Here is a 13,239-nt window from a genome sequence, read left to right as displayed (position 1 = left end):
ACCTAGAGATCAACAGAATTTCAATGGTATTTCGATTACAATGGATATTGAAACAATGTTGAAATCCCAGCATATCAACAAAACTTCAATGGTGTTTTAGTATACCACAGGTTTAATCTGAAGGTATGTAATTTTAATATAATATTAAAAACATTATTATTAGGCTATAATTGGGTGATTCTCCAACTATGGTACTTTTTCTGTCCTCAACAGATATTAAAAAAACTAAAAAACATTTCCACTTTTTTTTCCCCCACACTTACTACATGTGTAGGGGAACCTATATATATAAAAAAATCATTGTTCAATTTTGTTGTTTTATATAAAATAGGTGGCATTTTATATGAGTTTTTTACTATTTCGCCACTGTCCCTAGGCCCGACTTTGGGTCTTCAACCTTATCTCACTTAAAATCTAATACTGATATAATTTTAAATTCAAACAGAAAGTATGCATTATAACCCAATTCATTCAAATCTAATATTTTTTTTAATATTTCTTTTCAACTTTACATATTTTAAACATGTTGAACACTTGTCCCTTGGGTTCACTGTCATTTCCACACCTCTGCATTAAATGCAATCCCAGGCTCAGTATTCTAGATTTGTATACTCAGTAACCATACTAACTGACACTCCAGAGGAAATCATATGGCTTAATGAAAGAATGGTCCCAGCACAGGTTAATAAATTTGAGATATATCAAGGTAAATATGAGAAATACTGCGAGTATGTTTATTGTATGTCATTTCTGAACTGCTCATAATTCATTATGACGAAAACATTTCTGGATTTTTACAATTTCATCAGGTGATATTTGAGATTATTTCATGCTAACTCTAAAACTAACACTAACAGCCTAGTCAAACATGAGATATTAGAGGGAAAGGGGGAAAATGTCATTTCCACAACCGTCTTTTCCACATCTGTCTCCATGGAAGTGATAAAGACAGGTTGGCTTTGCAAGGACATTGTCTGTGCTTAAAAGTAAAGTAGTTTGCCTTTAGTACTAAAAATATAGTGTAAACACAAACTTTACATATAATGTCATAGAGAATGTTTTAAATTGAGATATTTTATTGTTTACAACTAAATCTGACATAGTCTCTCTGTTGTTCTTTAAAATGGCACCCAAAACATCAGCAGAGAAGTCCAGACTATTCAGGGAAAGACTAAAATCTGATCAAATTAAATATGCTGAGTTCCTAAGGAAAGACAGAGATCATTTATAATTCTACTACAGGTTTTATATCTGAAATGTTATTTTCACCATAACCCGCCTTTCCCTTGTCATTTCCACAACCACAAATATTTTTGGGTAAAACGTTAAAAATAATAAAGTTAAGGTAATGATGGTGGTGGTGTTGATTATTCAGCAGTTAAGGGTAAAGTATATGTATATGAGTTGAAAAATATCAGATTTGAAAATGTCAGAAATATGAATGAAAGGTTTCAGTGGCTTAGTGTACAGTGTTCAGCGTTTTTTTGGTGTTAACTTTGTAAAATCTTAACAGTTGCATTTCAGAGAAATAAATCAATGTACAATTTGGAAAGATGCAAGTGTGATGTGTAATCCAATATATTTATAACTACAAATATTTCAACATTTTTGTTTGAAAACATGTTTTTGTTCGGTTGTGGAAATGACAATTTATTTTGCGATGTCTGGAAAAAATGTAAAAAAATACATATTATTTCATAAAAATCAGCACAGCCAACTTCAGGGCAGGTATCTAGGCATACTGGGTAACCAAAATATGCCAGTAATATTTTAATTAAAAATGTTTCATTTTCTGAAAATATCCATGTCCAAAAAGTACCATAGTTGGAGAATCACCCAATTCTGCTTTATCGACAGCCAGGATGGGCTAGCAAAATATAGAAAATAGAAACTATACCTTTAGGCTATAACCTAGACTAGCACAAATGACACCCCACGCATTCTTTAAAAATTAAACAATCATTTTTATTGTAATATTTCATTTTTTTTTTTTTTTTTTTTACATGTTAACTCCTGCTGCGTCTGTCTTCCAGCTCCTCCCGCTCGGTCTGGGGCGTAGCGCAGCCACTTCTGTACAGCTTGAGCGAAGTCATAGGTGTTTGCCGTTGTAAGACGTTGAGTCAAGGCATCTAGAATACAAGTAAAAGTATGTTATGTGATTTAGTCAATGATTTGTTCAATCAAGCTGTCGTCAAGGATTGGGAGCAGAACATGGCACGAACACAGTACACATAGGAATATGCATAAATCTCACCGCAAAAACAGGCTAATAATAATAGGCTATGTCTTTAAAATTAACGAGGCATTTAATTGTTTCTATATGAAGTATGTGGGGCCAAGCCTATGGAGTGAAAACAGTCTCAAAACCTTCCACAAATGCACGCGAGAGATCCACATGTGCGCGCAGCAATCCACAAATGCACGCGAGAGATCCACATGCGTGCGCAGCAATCCACAAATGCACACGAGAGATCCACATGTGCGCGCAGCAATCAACAAATGCACGCGAGAGATCCACATGTGTGCGCAGCAATCCACAAATGCACGCGAGAGATCCACATGTGCGCGCAGCAATCCACAAATGCACGCGAGAGATCCACATGTGCGCGCAGCAATCCACAAATGCACGCGAGAGATCCACACACGCAAAGCAATCCACAAATGCACGCGAGAGATCCACACACACAAAGCAATCCACAAATGCACGCGAGAGATTATCTCTCTCACACACAAACACAGCGATCCACGAATGCACGCGAGAGATACACACACACGCAATCGTGCATTATTGTCCTTACTCGCATTGCTTTGCTCACAACACAATTCACAACTTTGCTTTATCTGTACCTGTAATTTCAGAGTCTTTTGCATTGGTGTTCTGCCTTAAAAATGCCCCTGAATATGCGCTTTTGTATCTGTGGAATCTTTTGAGACTGTCGTTCCGCGGCCCTGATTCACAAATGCACACAAGCCTATCTGTCTCATAGACTGTGATCTGTCCCCATTACCTGCAAAGATGCTATATGGTGTCTTCCTCCAGAGGGCGCTAACCGGCCTTCGAGCTGAATCTCCCAAAGGGCTGGATTCATTTCGTTTTCGGACCAAAAACCAAACCCCTTTTTTATTCTTCAACGTGAAATCAGAATAGGCTATGTAACCTATTAAGAAAACCATAGGCCTACCCCACAGATAACAGGAAAGCTTTAAAGCATTTCTGTAACTGTTGGCAAACTACAAGGCTGTACGTTTTCTTTTGTTTATATAATTGTAGTTCTGAATGTACTTTGTGTAATGTAATAACCCCTCCCCTCACACACATATATTAAATGGAAATTAATATATTTTCAGCAATTACCTGTATGTTTTGCTTTCCTTATTTTTAAAGAATGGATGAATGCTTCCACATAATTTAACCAACAAAGTAAAATATTTCTTTCAAAAGAATCCACAAGTATTACCCTCAAGTAAACAATTCTTATGCAAACCATTACATGGAAAAGTTGGAAAGTGAGATTTGCGTCAGTTGCTCCTTTTGTGCTGAATCAGATGAACCAGTTGTTCATCTTTTTTTGATCTGTTCATTTACTATAAAGCTTTAGCAAAAAAAAATCAAAGTTTATTAAGAGTTATATAATAAAAATGGGGGAAAAGTATATTATTTCAACCAACTAAATAATGAGACTGGATGATATACTCAATTCAAGGCAATATTTATTTGGCTGCAACCACAACACAAAAACCACTTTAAATTGAATGGTTCATTAATTGCCAAACATGTTTTTTCAATCTGCGAAAACAGGAATAGTTCACCCAAAAAATGAAAGTTCTGTCACCGTTTACTCATCCTTAAGTTGTTTCAAACCTGTATGAGTTTCTTTCTTCAGCTGAACACAAATGAAGATATTTTGAAGAATGTCAGAAACCAGACAGTTGACAGTAGCCATTGACTTGCATAGTATTATTTTTTTTTCTACTATGGAATTTAATGGGTTCCGTTAACCGTCTGGTTTCTGACATTCTTCAAAATATCTTCATTTGTCCACACAGCCAGGATAACCAAGGAGTGGCTCTGTAAGAAGCATATCAAGGTTCTGGCGTGGCCTAGCCAGTCTCCAGACCTAAATCCAATAGAGAATCTTTGGAGGAAGCTCAAACTCCGTGTTTCTCAGCGACAGCCCAGAAACCTGACTGATCTAGAGAAGATCTGTGTGGAGGAGTGGGCCAAAATCCCTCCTGCAGTGTGTGCAAACCTGGTGAAAAACTACAGGAAACGTTTGACCTCTGTAATTGCAAACAAAGGCTACTGTACCAAATATTAACATTGATTTTCTCAGGTGTGTAAATACTTATTTGCAGCTGTATCATACAAATAAATAGTTAAAAAATCATACATTGTGATTTCTGGATTTTTTTTTAGATTATGTCTCTCACAGTGGACATGCACCTACGATGACAATTTCAGACCCCTCCATGATTTCTAAGTGGGAGAACTTGCAAAATAGCAGGGTGTTCAAATACTTATTTTCCTCACTGTATATGTGTGTGAGGGGAGGGGTTATTACATTACACAAAGTACATTCAGAACTACAATTATATAAACAAAAGAAAACGTACAGCCTTGTAGTTTGCCAACAGTTACAGAAATACTTTAAAGCTTTCCTGTTATCTGTGGGGTATGGTTTTCTTAATAGGTTACATAGCCTATTCTGATTTCACGTTGAAGAATAAAAAAGGGGTTTGGTTTTACTCTACCTTTGCATGTATGTATATGATATTTAGTGAAAAATGTTTAGACTTCAGTTGTCTCGCTAAGTCCGAAAACGAAATGAATCCAGCCCTTTGGGAGATTCAGCTCGAAGGCCGGTTAGCGCCCTCTGGAGGAAGACACCATATAGCATCTTTGCAGGTAATGGGGACAGATCACAGTCTATGAGACAGATAGGCTTGTGTGCATTTGTGAATCAGGGCCGCGGAACGACAGTCTCAAAAGATTCCACAGATACAAAAGCGCATATTCAGGGGCATTTTTAAGGCAGAACACCAATGCAAAAGACTCTGAAATTACAGGTACAGATAAAGCAAAGTTGTGAATTGTGTTGTGTGCAAAGCAATGCGAGTAAGGACAATAATGCACGATTGTGTGTGGATCGCTGTGTGTGTGTGTGTGGATCTCTCGCGTGCATTCGTGGATCGCTGTGTGTGTGTGTGTGAGAGAGATAATCTCTCGCGTGCATTTGTGGATTGCTTTGTGTGTGTGAATCTCTCGCGTGCATTTGTGGATTGCTTTGTGTGTGTGAATCTCTCGCGTGCATTTGTGGATTGCTTTGTGTGTGTGAATCTCTCGCGTGCATTTGTGGATTGCTTTGTGTGTGTGGATCTCTCGCGTGCATTTGTGGATTGCTTTGCGTGTGTGGATCTCTCGCGTGCATTTGTGGATTGCTGCGCGCACATGTGGATCTCTCGCCGTGCAATTGTGGATTGCTTTGCACACATGTGGATCTCTCGCGTGCATTTGTGGATTGCTGCGCGCACATGTGGATCTCTCGCGTGCATTTGTGGAAGGTTTTGAGACTGTTTTCACTCCATACAAGCCCCCCCTTGACGCCAGGCCTGGTTGTCAGGCGCTGTAATAACAGTGCGCGCACGGCACGCGCGCTTCCCCGCGCTCAGAAAAGGTGCAGATCATCAAAAATCGTGATATCGCATAAGCACTAGTATAAACCGACTGTTATCATTTCTGAAAACAAACACAATGGAGTTATAAAACTGTATCGCACGCATATCGCAGCCCTGCTTGAGGATTATTAATATTTTGGATTTGTATTACGACGAGATGGTCTAATCGGCATTTCCAGCTAACGTTACAACTCGAGACAGTTCTGCATTGAATAAAGTAAAGGTAACTTTCATGTCTTCTGTGTAATTCTGGCCCGCCGCGGTCACTTCTGTGGGTAGCGCTAGGTAGAGCAGTATGCTAGCGTTGGTTCCGCCGGTGTTCTCCGACGGTCAGAACAGAAGAAATAGCGGTGCTGTGTTAATAGATTTCACGACACTAGCAATGGGTACAGCAGACATGTAGTTTGAGCTAGCTATCACAAAAATAGACGGGACTCGGAGGGTTTGCTAACTTTATAACCTAGAAGAGAACCGTGAAGTAGGCCTACTTTTGGCAGATTTTGACACATTGGTAAAACAAAACAAAAATTTCAGTGACAGCAGCACTGCGTCGGTTACTACACTAACCATCATGTTAACGATCAACCTAACAGTATTTGATTTGGTACAATTAATTCATATCGAACATTAAGCAAGCTTACCTGTACGCTTGTGCCAAGGTCCAGAAATGAGCTGTGTCCGATGCAGTACGTTGGTGTTGATCTCCCGGTCAACCAAAAATCGATGGATTTTCAATCATATTTCCCGGTCAACTATATATCGATGCATTTTCAATCATATTTCCCGGTCAACTATATGCCGATGACTCTTCAACAACAGCGTCGTTTCCCGGTCAACTATAAATCAATGACTTTTCAACACATTCAGCGATCGCCCGGTAAACCAAATATCAATGCTTAATCAATCATAAAGATAACTATAGATCAATGTTGTTCCAATATTGTTGCCATCAACATTAATAACATCAGGTTTTCATCGATATGGTAATGGTGATTCAACATTTATTTTGCATTGAAATTTCAATATCAACCATAATGATGATTCAGATGGAAAAACAATGTTTATTCAATGTTGGCTTGCTATCTGGGATTGGTTTTACTGTGATAAGTGTAGTAAAAAGACAGTAATCACAAAACTTACCATGCTTTTACCACACTATTGGTAGTTTTAATGTGATACTTATTGTAAATGCACAGTAACCGCAAAACTTACCATGCTTTAAACCTCAGTAACCTTAGTTTTACTGTGATTGGTGTAGCAAAGGACAGTACTCAAAAAACTTACCATGCTTTTACCTCAGTATTGATAGTTTTAAAGTGATATTTGTTGTAAATGCATATTAACCACAACACTTGCTATGCTTTTAATGCTTTATAATGTAACATCCAATATTTGTAAGGTAAATCAGTACTTTTCCCTTTAAATAATCCTATATATTATTATACATAATGATATTTTCTTTTCTCTTTTTTCAGCTGAAAAGACCAAAAGGGCCTTTCGGACTCAGTCGGCCCATTATTGTTTGAGGAGAAGTAAACGGAGGAGACGGACAGCTGCAAAGGCAAATATTCACAATGGTATGTATGTGTTGGTTTTAACCCTAAATCAAACATTTTATCAAGCATTTGTTGTTTCTTAAAACTTTTCTCACAAAACCCATAGCCCAATCAGTACAAACATAGTCTGAAAGTCTTAATAATTCACAAGATTTAACAAGTTGTCAAATCCGTATGATACTCGTACATATTTGTATACTCGTACACAATCCTGCAGCTTTTACTCCTAGTGCTGTCATTGGCCACTGCCTCAATTCCTGTACATATTTATCGCGATATTTGTAAATCAGTTGTGCCACTTCTTGGAAAGTAGTCGGATGTCCCACACACTGTCAGAAAGTTGATATTAATTAGGGCCCAAGCCCTGAAAGGGCGAAGGCCCTATTGTTTTCGGTAGGATTATTATTATTATTATTATTAGGGCCCAAGCCCTGAAAGGGCGAAGGCCCTATTGTTTTCGGTAGGATTATTAGGGCCCAAGCCCTGAAAGGGCGAAGGCCCTATTGTTTCCGGTAGGATTATTTATTAGGGCCCAAGCCCTGAAAGGGCGAAGGCCCTATTGTTTCCGGTAGGATTATTAGGGCCCAAGCCCTGAAAGGGCGAAGGCCCTATTGTTTCCGGTAGGATTATTAGGGCCCAAGCCCTGAAAGGGCGAAGGCCCTATTGTTTTCGTTAGGATTATTTTTATTAGGGCCCAAGCCCTGAAAAGGCGAAGGCCCTATTGTTTTCGGTAGGATTATTATTATTAGGGCCCAAGCCCTGAAAGGGCGAAGGCCCTATTGTTTTCGGTAGGATTATTAGGGCCCAAGCCCTGAAAGGGCGAAGGCCCTATTGTTTCCGGTAGGATTATTTATTAGGGCCCAAGCCCTGAAAGGGCGAAGGCCCTATTGTTTCCGGTAGGATTATTAGGGCCCAAGCCCTGAAAGGGCGAAGGCCCTATTGTTTCCGGTAGGATTATTAGGGCCCAAGCCCTGAAAGGGCGAAGGCCCTATTGTTTTCGTTAGGATTATTTTTATTAGGGCCCAAGCCCTGAAAGGGCGAAGGCCCTATTGTTTTCGGTAGGATTATTATTATTATTAGGGCCCAAGCCCTGAAAGGGCGAAGGCCCTATTGTTTTCGGTAGGATTATTATTAGGGCCCAAGCCCTGAAAGGGCGAAGGCCCTATTGTTTTCGGTAGGATTATTATTATTATTATTATTATTATTATTTTGTCAACCTTTCGGCCACTTTTGGGGCCCTTAACATGCTCGAAAACTCTTGAAATTTTGCACACAGGTCAGAACCCGCGGCCATCAGGGCCGGACTGAAGCTGGTACCCGGGCGTGGCAGGGGGGCTCGACAGCGCCCCCTGGAACGGGATCCGAACACTTGTCCATAAATCAGACACGCTTGCATGTAATAATATGAAACTCGGTACACATATAGAACTCATCGGGCCGAACAACTTTCGTGCTCTAAGTTTTACGCCAGCCCAACAGGAAGTCGGCTATTTAGGGTTGTTTGGAAACGCATGCTGTGGAATTTAATGTACTCCTCCTAGGGAATTCATCGATTCGCCTCCAAACTCGGTGTGCATGAAGTCAAGACATTGAGGATGCTAAATTGCGGACGGATTTTTGATATCTCGAACGGTTTGGCCGTGGCGAGGAAACGAATTTATGGCGAAAAAATGAAACAGGAAGTGTGTTATAACTTCTGCATACATTAACTGATCTTGATGAAACTTCAGCAGTGTGTTCGTTGTAAGAGGCCGATCGCACAGATGTGACTATTGTGAGTCAAAGTTATAGCGCCACCAACAGGCAGCAGGAAGTACATCACTATTAAAATGCTTTGAAATCACTGTCTTATTTTTACCAGATTTGCTTCAAACTTTATGTGTACAATGTAGACACACGGCAGATGTAAACCTGTGAAAGGATTATTGATATCTTAGATACTGTTGCCGTGGCAACGCATCAAACTTTAATATTCTTTTTTTATGCTTTTGAGACTCTTAACATACTTGAAATTGCATGAAACTCGACAGACACATCACATTTATTATCCAGTAGACATGTGCAAAGTTTCAGAAACGGGCGTGGTGAGGGGCTCAGTAGCGCCACCTTTAGTCATAAGTGGGGGTGTTAGTTTTATCAACAGCAACAAAACTTGGTATGTGTATTGTTCTCATCAAGACGGACAACTTTCTAATTTACATGAACCATCTCTGACCAACAGGAAGAGAGATATTTTGGTTTGAATGTGGATTTTCTGAAGAATTTTCTCTCCCTCTCTGTGTCTGTGTGTGTGTGAGGGGAGGGGGGGATTTGACTATTGCTTTTATATTGTTAATCAAGGTTTCAGGGGCTTTTGGGGTCCTTAACGTGCTCAAAAACTCTTGAAACTTTGCACACAGGTCAGAACCCACGGCCATCAGGGCCGGGCTGAAGCTGGGACCCGGGCGTGGCTGGGGGGCTCAACAGCGCCCCCTTGAACGGGGTTCTAAAACTTGATCCATATATCAAACACGCTCGCATGAATTAATATGAAACTCGGTACACATATAGATCTCATCGGGCCGAACAACTTTACCCCGGTCAAGTTTTACGCCAGCCCAACAGGAAGTCGGCTATTATGGGTTGTTTGGAAAACGCTTGCTGTGGAATGTGAAATACTCCTCCTAGAAAATTCACCGTGCCCCCTTCAAACTCGGTGTGGATGTAGTCAAGACATTGAGGATGCTAAATTGCGGACGGATTTTTGATATCTCGAACGGTTTGGCTGTGGCGAGGAATCGAATTTATGGCGAGAAAAGAGAAACACGGAAGTGGAATAACTTCTGCATACATTAACTGATCTTGATGAAACTTCAGCAGTGTGTTCGTGGTAAGAGGCCGATCAGATGGATGTAGCTATTGTGAGTCAAAGTTATAGCGCCACCAACTGGCAGCAGGAAGTGTGTCACTTTCAACATGCTTTTGACAAAAGTGGGGGGGTTAGTTTTAACTACAGTAAAGAAAAAATAGTTTGTATATTGTTCTCATCAAGCCGGACAACTTTCTAATTTACATTCAATAGCTCTGGCCATCAGGAAGTCAGATATTTTGGTCTGAATGTGGATTTTTTTGCAAAATCAGCCTCTGAATTTTTAGCCACTCCTCTTAAACTATTTATTTTATTCGTACCAAACTTTTTCAACATGATGAAACTACATTAAATATGCTAAATTGTGAATGGATAATAAATATCTCAAACGGTTTTGCTATGGCGAGGGATTAAATAATGTCCAAAAAGGAAACACTAAAAATCTTCTAAAAATGTAATTATATACCATTTATTTCTATATAAAAGTATACAAATATCACAACTAAACCCATTTTATTCTGTTTTTGCAATTCAAGAAGAATGAAAAAGTTAAAACAGGCTATTTAGTGCTATTTGGTTCAACAAAAAAGCAAACATAGGGCTATACTGCCCTCTTGTGTCCAAAAGGACATCAAAATAGTATATAAAACTTTTTACCAGGTAGGCCAATATTGTATTTAAATATACATGTATTAGGTATGTGTCTGAGGATATTTTCCCACCGGTTAATCGACGTGTGACACGAGTGGGTGCTTTTAAATCGCTAATATAATAGTGTAAGAAAAATAATGATAATGTTGCACACACAAATCACACACATGTGGGAAAGAATGATGCTTTTAAACAACACTAAACCGCCATTAGGTGTCGCCAGGCATCCATCTTAATAAGCGAGTCATTGATTCATTCGTTCAAACGATTCGTTCGAATGAGTCGATCATGATTAAGACAGATGTTTATGGATTGATCATTCAATCTTTGAGTCAACCGATTCGTTAAAAATGCTGAATCGTTCAGTTATGAGAAAACACGTGATGCGTGATGGTTCTGCCGTGATCTTTGTTTAACTATTTTCGCTGCTGAAACAGAACAAAAACAGTCAACATTGCATCTAAAATGTAAGTGACTTAATTGTAACTGTTTATTAACCTGTTGTATGAAATCTAGGGGTGGGAGAAAAAAATTATTCTTAGATGCATCGCGATGCGGACGTGGACGATTCTGAATCGATTCACAAATGTCAAAAAATCGATTCTCTAAAAAAATATTTTTCTAATAACGTAATATTGACGGACGGCAAAAGGCGGAACTCTAAGCGGACGTGCGTGCAGTCTGTGGCGCGCACATACCAGAGAAGTTTCTTCTGCTCACCAAGGCTGCATTTATTTGATTAAAAATACAAACAAAAACAGTAATATTGTAAAATATTATTCCAATTTAAAACAGCTGCTTTCTATTTTAATATATTTTAAACTGTTATTTATTCCTGTGATCAAAGCTGAGTTTTCAGCATCATTACTCCAGTCGTCACTGTCACATGATCCTTCAGAAATTATTCTAATATGATGATTGATACTCAAGAAACATTCATTATTATTTTAAATGTCGAAAACAGTTGTGTACAGTCTTTGATGAATAGAAAGTTCAAAAGAACAGCATTTATCTGAAATCTAAAGCTTTTGTAACGTTAAACACTACCGCTCAAAAGTTTTGGGTTAGTAATAATTAAAATTTTATTTTTTGGGGAAATAAATAAAATAAATCAGTACTTTTATTTATGAAGGATGAGTTAAACTGATCAACAGTTACAGTAAAGACATTTATAATGTTAAAAATATATATATTTGAAATATATGCTGTTCTTTTGAACTTTACATTCATCAAAGCATTTTGAAAAAAAAAAAAATCTGTACACAACTGTTTTCAACATTGAAAATAATAATGAATATTTATTGAGCATCAATCATCATATTAGTATGATTTCTGAAGGATCATGTGACACTGAAGAGTGGAGTAATGATGCTGAAAACTCAACTTTGATCACAGAAATGAATTACTATGTAAAATATTTAAAAATTGAAAACAGCTGTTTTAAATTGGAATAATATTTCACAATATTACTGTTTTTGTTTGTATTTTTAATCAATAAATGCAGCCTTGGTGAGCAGAAGAGACTTCTCCTAAAAACATTAAAAATCTTACTGACCCCAAACTTTTGAACAATAATATATATATATATATATATATATATATATATATATATATATATACATATATATGTATGTGTGTGTATGTATATATATATATATATATATATATATATATATAAATATAGCTGCGAGCAGCGATGGAGGGCCAAAGCCGGCGGTACCGCCACCCCGGTGCCTTTAGGTAACTAAAGGCACCGGGGTTGCGGTGCCACCGGCTTGGGCCCGTAATCGCTGCTCGCAGCTATATTTATTATTATTATTATTATTTTGTCAACCTTTCGGGCACTTTTGGGGCCCTTAACATGCTCGAAAACTCTTGAAACTTTGCACACAGGTCAGAACCCGCGGCCATCAGGGCCGGGCTGAGGCTGGTACTCGGGCGTGGCAGGGGGGCTCGACAGCGCCCCCTGGAACGGGATCCGAACACGTGTCCATAAATCAAACACGCTTGCATGTAATAATATGAAACTCGGTACACATATAGATCTCATCGGGCCGAACAACTTTCGTGCTCTAAGTTTTACGCCAGCCCAACAGGAAGTCGGCTATTTAGGGTTGTTTGGAAACGCATGCTGTGGAATTTAATGTACTCCTCCTAGAGAATTCATCCAATCTCCTCCAAACTCGGTCAGCATGAAGTCAAGACATTGAGGATGCTAAATTGCGGACGGATTTTTGATATCTCGAACGGTTTGGCCGTGGCGAGGAAACGAATTTATGGCGAAAAAATGAAACAGGAAGTGTGTTATAACTTCTGCATACATTAACTGATCTTGATGAAACTTCAGCAGTGTGTTCGTTGTAAGAGGCCGATCGCACAGATGTGACTATTGTGAGTCAAAGTTATAGCGCCACCAACAGGCAGCAGGAAGTACATCACTATTAAAATGCTTTGAAATCACTGTCTTATTTTTACCAGATTTGCTTCAAACTTTATGTGTACAATGTA

General features: G+C 38.7%; 1 long non-coding RNA gene across 1 annotated transcript in view; it reads left to right on the top strand.

Annotated features, from left to right (window-relative positions):
* The first annotated feature begins 5,600 nt into the window (after positions 1 to 5,600).
* LOC311084248 overlaps positions 5,601 to 13,239 on the top strand; it is a 37,630-nt gene continuing 29,991 nt past the window's right edge. Inside the window, exons 1-2 of the long non-coding RNA XR_014606475.1 lie at positions 5,601 to 5,899; positions 7,152 to 7,253. This is a non-coding gene — a long non-coding RNA (uncharacterized lncRNA). The remainder of the gene's footprint in view (positions 5,900 to 7,151; positions 7,254 to 13,239) is intronic.

The sequence above is a fragment of the Abramis brama genome, assembly GCF_963993115.1.
Source record: "Abramis brama genome assembly, chromosome: 6".
Lineage (NCBI taxonomy): Eukaryota > Metazoa > Chordata > Actinopteri > Cypriniformes > Leuciscidae > Abramis > Abramis brama.
The sequence above is the reverse complement of the archived record's forward strand: the minus strand, read 5'-3'. Positions and strand labels throughout refer to the sequence as shown.